Source organism: Sander lucioperca, chromosome 1 (genome assembly GCF_008315115.2).
Source record: "Sander lucioperca isolate FBNREF2018 chromosome 1, SLUC_FBN_1.2, whole genome shotgun sequence".
NCBI classification, from domain to species: domain Eukaryota; kingdom Metazoa; phylum Chordata; class Actinopteri; order Perciformes; family Percidae; genus Sander; species Sander lucioperca.
The window spans coordinates 6423493-6435489 of NC_050173.1; the positions used below are offsets into that span (position 1 = coordinate 6423493).

Genomic DNA, 11997 nt, shown 5'->3' on the forward strand with positions numbered 1-11997 from the left:
TTTGTAGCTTTTTCTGACATTTTTGTAGCTTTTTCTGACATTTTTGTAGCTTTTTCTGACATTTTTGTAGCTTTTTCTGACATTTTTGTTGATTTTTCTGACATTTTTGTTGATTTTTCTGACATTTTTGTAGCTTTTTCTGACATTTTTGTTGATTTTTCTGACATTTCTTTAGCCTTTGTTGATTTTTCTGACATTTTTGTTGATTTTTCTGACATTTTTGTAGCTTTTTCTGACATTTTTGTTGATTTTTCTGACATTTCTTTAGCCTTTGTTGATTTTTCTGACATTTTTGTAGATTTTTCTGACATTTTTGTAGATTTTTCTGACATTTTTGTAGCTTTTTCTGACATTTTTGTTGATTTTTCTGACATTTTTGTAGATTTTTCTGACATTTTTGTAGCTTTTTCTGACATTTTTGTTGATTTTTCTGACATTTTTGTAGCTTTTTCTGACATTTTTGTTGATTTTTCTGACATTTCTTTAGCCTTTGTTGATTTTTCTGACATTTTTGTTGATTTTTCTGACATTTTTGTTGATTTTTCTGACATTTTTGTAGCTTTTTCTGACATTTTTGTAGCTTTTTCTGACATTTTTGTTGATTTTTCTGACATTTTTGTTGTTTTTTCTGACATTTTTGTAGCTTTTTCTGACATTTTTGTTGTTTTTTCTGACATTTTTGTAGCTTTTTCTGACATTTTTGTAGCTTTTTCTGACATTTTTGTTGTTTTTTCTGACATTTTTGTAGCTTTTTCTGACATTTTTGTTGTTTTTTCTGACATTTTTGTTGATTTTTCTGACATTTTTGTAGCTTTTTCTGACATTTTTGTAAATCAATCAACGGTTTAGTCACCAAAACGTTTGCTTTTCCCCCTCCATTTTTGGCCTTTTCGTGAGACTCCATACACCCATGAGCTTATTTGTGGCTGTTGTCCATGTTTTCATCTTAAACTTTGACCCTCTCGCTCTGTGTTTTCAAAAGATGATTGGAACATTTGGTCTTGTTCAGCATTGTGCCGACCAAGCCAGCTCGGTAACTTTAAGAGAAAGTCAGCAGATGTTGTGTCTGTTCTGCCGTACCTCCAGATGAACGTCTCCAGCACCTGGAGGTCTGTGTTCATCCGCCGCTACAACTCCCGTTAGATGAGTCTCCTCAGAAGGGATGAACATCCTTCAGAACGCTGCAGAACGGAGACTAAAGTCACAAAAACGTCTAAAAAGGCGACTAACGTCAGGGGGAAATACATGTCGGAAAAAGGGATAAAAAGTTAACAAAAACTTGTTAAAATCATCGAGTGTGTGTGTGTGTGGGGGGAGGGGGGCAAACGTCAACTTGTCTGGTCTAATCTCTGTCTGTCTGTCTGTCTGTGAGAGAACTTGTCTGTCTGTCTGTGAGAGAACTTGTCTGTCTGTCTGTCTGGTCTAATCTTGGGTCTGAACTGGACTTTCCAGCCTCTGTGTTGAGAGCTGAAGTTGCTGCTTCCTCTTCTTCCAGAAGGAGAAGAGGCCGTTGGAAGAGAAGACATTTAGGTCTGAACTGAGCTTAAGTTTATATAATTTCCAGAGGCGTGAGCTTACATTAAGTCAGCGATAAAAGCTAACTGGAGATTTGAAAATAGGACTTTAACTGAAGCCCAGTTCAGACCAAAGATTCTCAAAGAGACCAAATAGTTTAAGAAGGTTGCAGCGGTCTGAACCGACGGTCTCAACTCCAGTCTCAACTCGTCTTGTCGTAAAACTTGGTCTGATTTGATCTTAACTTTCCACTCAAGCCGCCCGACTGTAACTGCAGTTTTAAAAGGTCTTTAAAATCCATGAGAAGATAATTCCCAGAGGCGTAGGCTTAGGATACGCTGGGGGAAACCCTGCTAATCATAATGATCGATTGTATCTCCCAAGTGTCCTTATCAGAGCTGCTGCTACCAAAGACTTTACAGTGGAAACAGCTGCATCTCATTATTGATCCAGATTGGACCAAAATATCCCCAGATTTATATATATATATATATATATATATATATATATATAAATATATAAATATATATATATAAATATATAAATATATATATATATATATATAAATATATATATATATATAAATATATATATATATAAATATATATATATATATATATATATATATATATATATATATATATATATATATACACACGTGTGTGTGTGGAATGTATTTGATGTTGCTGTTGCTGACAGGTTTGTGTGTTTATCTGCAGACCAAAAATCTTCATAATTCTGTTAATACGTGAATGAATCACCTTCAATGTGCCTTAAAATGAATGCAGTGGAACTGGTGGAGGGAACCAGAGTGTAAATGTACGAGGTGAAAATACAGTGAAGAGCTGAACTGTGTGTGTGTGTGTGTCGTTTCTTTGTCTTTTAATCTGGTTTTATGCAGGTTTCCATCAAAAAGTGATATAGGAAAGAGTTCCAGTGAAACTGACTGTTAACTGTTGTAAATGAGTTAAAAAGTAAATGAGTGTGCTAAGTTGCATAAAAGAAAAATAACGTGAATAATGTGAATATTACAAAGTAACACTGCCACTTTAAACTGACCGTCTCTCATCCAGTTCCCTGTTCAGCCCGCTACTTTAGTAAAAAGTCATAGTATGTCGAAAAAATGTATAAGAAGTCATAGTATAGTATGTCGAAAAAGTCATAAAAAAGGCATAGCATAGCATGTCGAAAAAACGTATAAAAAGTCAGTATAGTTTGTCGAAAAAAGAAGGGCTGTCAAACTATTTTTTTAATCGCGATTAATCTCTGAAGTTCTATAGTTAATCGCGATTAATCGCATGTTTTATCACATGATTAAAATTGTATTATTTTGCATTTCAGAACAGTTATATTAACAATAACAATTAACAATGGAAAGCCATTCTTACCAGTGTATCTTGATTGGGAATCAAATGAATGCAAAGAAAGTTACTTTATGAACTTGATTTTAAGATTTGTAATTATTTATTTACTGTAAACAAAAGAAAAATGTGTGAATCTGTCATTATTGCACAATTCCTCCAAGTACCTAACTAAAAAACTAAAAATCCCTATCCTTACTAGAGTCAGTATAGTGTTTAGTAACTCCTAAATAATGCTGATTCCTCACTGACGTCCAGTGATCACCGGTTAATGAGACAGTGTTTGCACTCTGCAGCAGTTCCAGTGTGGCTGCTTCCTCCGTGTCCTACAGGCTGTGTGGGGCTGCTGTCCCCCTCGACGGGTCAGAACACGCCAACCGTAGTACGTCTTTAAGACCCGAGTCCTCTATGATGCTGACAGGTCTGCAGTTAGTTGCCACCTGTTTCGCAAGAGCTGTAGTCATTTTTTGGGATTTTGTTTCATCAACACGTCGGCGAGTAGCACTCTCCAAAATACTGCTTAGCCTGAGCCTGCTAGCATCAACCTGAGTCACGTTAACTAGCTCATAGCTGGTAGCTCCAGCTTGACGTGCTTCAGTGATATTTTAATTCAGCTTTACACAACGTGCATATGGCTTTGACTTGTCTACGAGCCGTCCAGGAGTTTCTGAAAATCAAAATCTCCATTCAGAGTTATTGCTGCTGTGTTTCTCCATCATGCTGCAGCAGCAGCAGCAGGATGTGTTAGGAGGAAGTGGCAGCTTGATGATCAGTAACGGTGCTGCAAAGGGTCAAAATAGTAGCCTGTTAGGACCACGCCAAGCCCAGGGAAGTGGAATAAATTAATAAATGGAGGCATGCGATTAAAAAAAATTAACGCGTTATACTCAACCCTTAATCAGCATTAATGCGTTAATGCTGACAGCCCTGGAAAAAAGTAAAAAAAAAAGTTATAGTTTAGTATGTTGAAAAAAAGTCATAGTATAGTATGTAAAAAATGTCATAAAAGTCATATTATAGTATGTCGAAAAATGTCATAAAAAGTGATAGTGTAGTGACGCGGTCCAGCTTGGTCAGTTAGGACAGAAGACAAACAACTTCTCTCATTTAAGGTGGTTTATTAAAGCTGGAATAATAATAATAATAATAATAATAATAGCAACTTGTATACAAGGATTGTTCTGGTTTGAGAAGCCACAGTCAGCAGAGCTCTGTTACTGTCTCTCCTCGCCCCAAAAAGAATGCAGTTCAAAAGTCAAAGCTGAATACATGAAAATGTGCAGGCTATTGTGATTGGTTAATACTAAGGCGGGAGGCAGCCGTTTCCTGATTGGTGCACAGGCTGGTCCCAGCTTCTTGGCACTGGATCCATCCAATGGTAGAGGACAACACCCTGAAAAGAGATTTACTGCTGTCCCGATGGCGAAAAAACTTATGAAAAGTCAGATGTCTAAAAAACGTCAAAAAAGTCATAGCATATGTCGAAAAATGTCATTAAAAAGTCATAGTATAATATGTCGCAAAATTTCATAAAACGTAGTATAGTATAATATAGTATAGTATGTTGAGAAAAGAGTCAAAAAAAAAATGTTGAAAAAAATTATAAAAAGTCGTAGTATAATATGTCAAAACAAAGTTAAAAAAAAAAGTCATATAGTATGTCGAAAAAAAGTATAAAAAGTCATATGTCGAAAAAAAGTTTAAAAAAAAGGTCATAGTATAGTATGTCAAAAAAGTCAAAGTATGGTATGTCGAAAAAAAGTCATAGTATATTATGTTGAAAAATTTCATAAAAAGTCATATTATATAGTATGTTGAAAAAAATTATAAAAAGTTGTGTCGAAAAAAAGTTTAAAAAGTCATAAAAAGTCAAAGTATATGTCGGAAAATGTCAGAAAAAGTCATAGTATAGTATGTCGAAAAAAAGTCAAAAAAATTATAAAAAGTCGTAGTATAAAAAAAGTCATAGTATGTCGAAATAAAAAAAAGTCAGTATGTCGAAAAAATGTCATCCAAAGTCATAGTATAGTATGTCGAAAAAAAGTATAAAAAGGTCATAGTATAGTATGTCAGAAAATTTCATAAAAAGTCATATTATAGTATGTCGAAAAAACAGTAAAAGTCATAGTCTACTATGTTGAAAAAATTTATAAAAAGTTGTGTCGAAAAAAAGTCAAAAAAGTCATAGTATAATGTCGAAAAAAGTCATGGCAATGTTGAAAAAATGTATAAAAAGTCATATGTTGAAAAAAAGTTAAAAAAATAGTATAGTATGTCAAAAAATGTCATAAAAAGTCATATTATAGTATGTTGAAAAAATTTATAAAATGTGTCGAAAAAAAGTCAAAAGTCATAGTATAGTATGTTGAAATAAAAAAAATCAGTGTATTATGTCAAAACAAAGTATAAAAAGTCATATTATAGTATGTTGAAAAATGTCATAAAAAGTCATAGAATAGTATGTCGAAAAAACAGTAAAAGTCATAGTATAGTATGTTGAAAAAATTTATAAAATGTCGTGTCGAAAAATGTCATAAAAAGTCATAGTATTTGTCGAAAAAACTTCACAAAAGTCATAGTATATGTCGAAAAAATGTAAAAAGTAATGTATAGTATGTCAAAAAAAAGTCATAGTATAATGTTGAAAAAATGTAAAAAGTAATGTATAGTATGTCAAAAAAAAGTCATAGTATAATGTTGAAAAAATTGTATAAAAAGTATCATGTCGAAATAAAAAAAGTCATAGTATAGTATGTCAAAATAAAGTCAAAAAAGTAATTGTATAGTATGTCGAAAAAAGTATATAGTATGTCGAATAATGTCATAAAAAGTCATAGTATAGTATGTTGAAACAAAGTCAAAAAAAGTCATATTATAGTATGTCGAAAAATGTCATAAAAAGTCATAGTATAGTATATCGAAAACAGTAAAAAAAAGTCATAGTATATGTCGAAAAAAATACATAAAAAGTAATAGTATAGTATGTCAAAGAAAGTCATAGTATAGGATGTTGAAAAAACAGTCAAAAAAGTCAGTATAGTATGTCGAAAAAATTTATAAAAAGTCATAGTATGTCGAAATTAAAAAAAATTCAGTATAGTATGTCGGAAAAATGTATAAAAAGTCATATTATAGTATGTCAAAACAAAGTAAAAAAAGTCATATTATAGTATGTCGAAATAAAAAAAAAGTCATAGTATAGTAGGTCGAAAAAAAATGTCAAATTAGTCATAATATAATATGTTGAAAAATGTCATAAATTCATAGTATAGTGCGTTGAAAAAAGTAAAAAAAAAAAGTCATATTATAGTATGTGAAAATGTTTTTTAAAAAGTCATAGTATAGTATGTCGAAATAAAAAAAAAGTCGTAGTATAGTAGGTCGAAAAAAAAGTCAAATTAGTCATAATATAATATGTTGAAAAATGTCAAAAAAAAGTCATATTATAGTATGTTGAAAAAACAGTAAAAGAATTAAGGTATAGTATATGGAAAAAATTTATAAAAAGTCAAATGTCGAAAAAACGTCAAAAAAGGTCATATGTCGAAAAGTTTCATAAACAGTCATAGTATAGTATGTTGAAAATTATTTTTAAAAGTCGTGTCGAAAAAAAGTCATAGTATAGTATGTTGAAAAATGTCATAAAAAGTCAGTATTTGTCGAAAAAACATCACAAAAGTCATAGTATATATATGTCAAAAAAATGTAAAAAGTCATAGTATAGTATGTCAAAAAAAGTCATAGTATAGTATGTCGAAATTAAAAAAAAGTCATAGTATAGTATATCGAAAACAGTAAAAAAAGTCATAGTATATGTCGAAAAAAATACATAAAAAGTAATAGTATAGTATGTCAAAGAAAGTCATAGTATAGTATGTTGAAAAAACAGTCAAAAAAGTCTGTATAGTATGTCGAAAAAATTTATAAAAAGTCATAATATAGTATGTCGAAATTAAAAAAAAGTCAGTATAGTAGGTCAAAAAAATTCAGTATAGTATGTCGAAAAAATTTATAAAAAGTCATTATATAGTATGTCAAAACAAAGTAAAAAAAGTCATATTATAGTATGTCGAAATAAAAAAAAAATCATAGTATAGTAGGTCGAAAAAAATGTCAAATTAGTCATAATATAATATGTTGAAAAATGTCAAAAAAAGTCATTATAGTATGTCGAAAAAACAGTAAAAGAATTAAGGTATAGTATATCGAAAAAATTTATAAAAAGTCATGTCGAAAAAACGTCAAAAAAGATCATATGTCGAAAAGTTTCATAAACAGTCATAGTATAGTATGTTGAAAATTATTTTTAAAAGTCGTGTCGAAAAAAAGTAAAAAAAGTCATAGTATAGTACACTGGATCCATCCAATGGTAGAGGACAACACCCTGAAAAGAGATTTACTGCTGTCCCGATGTCGACAAAACTTATGAAAAGTCATAGTATAGTAGAAAAAAGTCAAAAAAGTCAAAGTATGGTATGTCGAAAAAAAGTCATAGTATATTATGTTGAAAAAAAGTATAAAAAGTCAGTGTATATGTCGATAAATGTCATAAAAAGTCATAGTATAGTATGTCGAAATAAAAAATGTCATAATATAGTACGTCAAAACAAAGTAAAAAAAGTCAGTATATGTCGAAAAAAGTCAAAAAAAGTATGTCATAAAACATCATAGTATAGAATGTTGAAAAAACAGTCAAAAAAGTCATAGTATAGTATGTCGAAATAAAAAAAAGTCATAGTATAGTAGGTCGAAAAAAGTAAAATTAGTCATAATATAGTATGTTGAAAAATGTCATAAAAAGTCATATTTTAGTATGTCGAAATAAAAATAGTGTATTATGTCAAAACAAAGTATAAAAAGTCATAGTATAGTATGTCGAAAAAAAGTCAAAAACATTTATAAAAAGTCATTGTATAGTATGTCAAAACAAAGTAAAAAAAGTCATATTATAGTATGTTGAAAAATGTCATAAAAAGTGATAGTGTAGTGACGCGGTCCAGCTTGGTCAGTTAGGACAGAAGACAAACAACTTCTCTCATTTAAGGTGGTTTATTAAAGCTGGAATAATAATAATAATAATAATAGCAACTTGTATACAAGGATTGTTCCGGTTTGAGAAGCCACAGTCAGCAGAGCTCTGTTACTGTCTCTCCTCGCCCCAAAAAGAATGCAGTTCAAAAGTCAAAGCTGAATACATGAAAATGTGCAGGCTATTGTGATTGGTTAATACTAAGGCGGGAGGCAGCCGTGGTTTAAACTTTGGCGTTTCCTGATTGGTGCACAGGCTGGTCCCAGCTTCTTGGCACTCGATCCATCCAATGGTAGAGGACAACACCCTGAAAAGAGATTTACTGCTGTCCTGATGGCGAAAAAACTTATGAGAAGTCATAGTAAAGTATGTCGAAAAAAAGTCATAGCATATGTAACCGGGTTGAAATTATATCTTTACTTTTACGGTTGAAATTTCACCAAATCCTGATGACTATTGTTTTCTATATGTTTAAGATGCGTTTTATTGCCTATATTTACACCTGAATGTTATATTCAGACCAAGGTGTTAATACCTGTACTGTCACTTTAAGAGGTCGCAGGCCTTGGGCCGTCATTCAGGTGCTTCTCTCAGTCCGCCAGACTAGCTGAGAGGAGGTAATGTATTATTTTTCTCGTCATTTTTAAACATTTATTTCGGTTTTTGAACAATGCAAACCTTGTTTTATGCATGTATAAATGTTAGTTTCTAGGTTGTGAACATGGAGTTAATGTGTCCATTGAATATAAACCTTGTAAACAGACTTTTTGCGAGTTTTAAAGTAGACATGTTTCCACATGCTAGTCTACAGGGTCTTCTGTATGTTTATCTGTGTGCTGTGTGGAGAAGACTGCATGTTACAGAGCCGTATGTGTTTTCTGTTGATTTGTACAGGTATGTGCATAATGTTCATTATAATTCATCTGGCATATTGTTTACATGTGTTTACACTGATTGTATTAAGAATGTAAAAGAAATTCATGTTAAATACATCGAGCATTTTATAATTTATTTTCACATTTTTATTTAAAAATATTTTTGCTGTTAATACTAAAAGTTTAATCAGTCATGTATGTATGTGCAGTCCGCCCAGACTAGCTGAGAGGAGGAGCTTGAGACCTGTGTGCTGTGTGGAGGAGACTGCATGTTACAGAGTCTTATGTGTTTTCTGTTGATTTGTACAGATAAAGCCACCGTTCTGCCTTCATTAAAAGAGCAACCAGCAGCTGGTCGTGGTCCGGGTCCTTCCTTCACTCAGCACAACATAGAACACAACGCAGAACATACAAGGGTTAATGGACGTGCATCCATCCTGGTATGAAACTGTTAAAGACAATGCGTGCCCGTTACACATAGTATATCCAAAAAAGTCAAAAAAGTCATAGTATATTATGTTGAAAAAAAGTATAAAAAGTCTTATGTCGAAAAAAAGTAAAATAAAGTCATAGTATAGTATGTCGAAAACTTTCATAAAAAGTCATATTATAGTATGTCAAAAAAACAGTAACAAAATTAAGGTATAGTATGTCGAAAAAATTTATAAAAAGTCAAATGTCAAAACAAAATCAAAAGTCATAGTATATGTCGAAAAATGTCATAAAGTGTCATGAAGTGTATGTTGAAAAAACAATAAAAAAGTCAGTACAATATGTCGAAAAAATTTATAAAAAGTCATATACAGTATGTCGAAATAAAAAGTCATAGTATAGTAGGTCGAATAAAGTAAAATTAGTCATAATATAGTATGTCGAAAACAGTCAAAAAAAGTCATATTATAGTATGTCAAAATGTTTTTTAAAAAGTCATATTATAGTATGTTGAAAAAATTTATAAAAAGTAAAATGTCGAAAAAACGTCAAAAAAGATCATAGTATAGTATGTCGAAAAATGTCATAAAAAGTCATAGTATTTGTCGAAAAAAACGTCACAAAGGTCATAGTATATATATATATATATATATATATATGTCGAAAAAATGTAAAAAGTAATAGTATAGTATGTCAAAAAAAGTAAAAAAAGTCATATTATAGTATGTCGAAAAATGTCGTAAAAAGTCGTATGTCAAAATGTTTTTTTAAAAAGTCATAGTATAGTATGTCAAAAAAGTCATAGTATATTATGTTGAAAAAATGTAAAAAAGTCACAGTATAGTATGTTGAAAACTTTCATAAAAAGTCAAATGTCGAAAAAACGTCAGAAAAGATCATAGTATAGTATGTCGAAAAATGTCATAAAGTCATAGTATATGTCGAAAAAATGTAAAACATAATAGTATAGTATGTCAAAAAAAAGTCATAGTATAGTAATTTGAAAAAAATGTATAAAAAGTCATGTCAAAAAAAGTCCAAAAACTCATAATATAGTATGTCGAATTTAAAAAAAAGTCAAAGTATAGTAATTTGAAATTTTTTTATAAAAAGTCATATGTCAAAAAAAAGTCAAAAATCATAGTATGTAAAAAAAATATCATAAAAAGTCATAGTGTAGTATTTCGAAAAAAAAGTCAAAAAAGTCAGTCGTATGTCGGAAAAACAGTAAAAGAATTAAGGTATAGTATGTTGAAAAAATTTATAAAAAGTCAAATGTCGACAAAAACGTCAAAAAAGTCAGTATAGTATGTCGAAAAATGTCATAAAAAGTCACAGTATGTCGAAATAAAAAAAAGTCATAGAAGTCATAGTATAGTATGTCGAAAAAATGTATAAAAAGTCATAGTATAGTAGGTCGAAATAAAAAAAGTCATAGTATAGTAGGTCGAAAAAAAAGTTAAATTACTCATAATATAGTATGTCGAAAACAGTCAAAAAAAGTCATATAGTATGTGAAAATGTTTTTTTAAAAGGTCATATACTATGACTATGACTTTTTTTACATACTATACTAGTATGTAAAAAAGTCATAAAAAGTCATATTATAGTATGTCGAAAAAACAGTAAAAGAATTGTCTTGAAAAAATTTATGTTGAAAGAATTTATAAAAAGTCAAATGTCGAATAAAATGTCAAAAAAGTCATAGTATAGTATGTCGAAATAAAAAAGTCAGTGTATTATGTCAAAACAAAGTATAAAAAGTCATAGTATAATATGTCGAAAAATGTCATAAAAAGTCATTATAGTATGTCGAAAAAACAGTAAAAAGTCAAATGTCGAAACAGTCAAAAAAGTCAGTATAGTATGTCGAAAAAAAGTCAAAAAATGTCATAAAAAGTCATAGTATGTCGAAATTAAAAAAAAGTCATAGTATAGTAGGTCGAAAAAAATTTCAAATTAGCCATAATATATTATGTTGAAAAATGTCATAAATAGTCATATTATAGTATGTGAAAATGTTTTTCAAAAAGTCATAGTATAGTATGTAAAAAATGTCATAAGTTATATTATAGTATGTCGAAAAATGTCATAAAAAGTGATAGTGTAGTGACGCGGTCCAGCTTGGTCAGTTAGGACAGAAGACAAACAACTTCTCTCATTTAAGGTGGTTTATTAAAGCTGGAATAATAATAATAATAATAATAATAGCAACTTGTATACAAGGATTGTTCCGGTTTGAGAAGCCACAGTCAGCAGAGCTCTGTTACTGTCTCTCCTCGCCCCAAAAAGAATGCAGTTCAAAAGTCAAAGCTGAATACATGAAAATGTGCAGGCTATTGTGATTGGTTAATACTAAGGCGGGAGGCAGCCGTGGTTTAAACTTTGGCGTTTCCTGATTGGTGCACAGGCTGGTCCCAACTTCTTGGCACTCGATCCATCCAATGGTAGAGGACAACACCCTGAAAAGAGATTTACTGCTGTCCTGATGGCGAAAAAACTTATGAAAAGTCATAGTATAGTAGAAAAAAGTCAAAAAAGTATGGTATGTCGAAAAAAAGTCATAGTATATTATGTTGAAAAAAAGTATAAAAAGTCATATGTCGAAAAAAAAATTTCATAAAGTCATATAGTATGTCGAAAAAAGTCATAGTATAGTATGTCGAAATAAAAAATGTCATATAGTACGTCAAAACAAAGTAAAAAAAGTCAGTATATTACGTCGAAAAAAGTCAAAAAAGGTATGTCATAAAACATCATAGTATAGTATGTCGAAAAAAATATT

General features: G+C 30.4%; 1 protein-coding gene across 1 annotated transcript in view; it reads left to right on the plus strand.

The window, feature by feature from the left end:
* The window catches only part of nfkb1 (nuclear factor of kappa light polypeptide gene enhancer in B-cells 1), a 1201612-nt gene that overhangs the window by 239663 nt on the left and 949952 nt on the right, over positions 1 to 11997 (plus strand). The window lies entirely within an intron of this gene.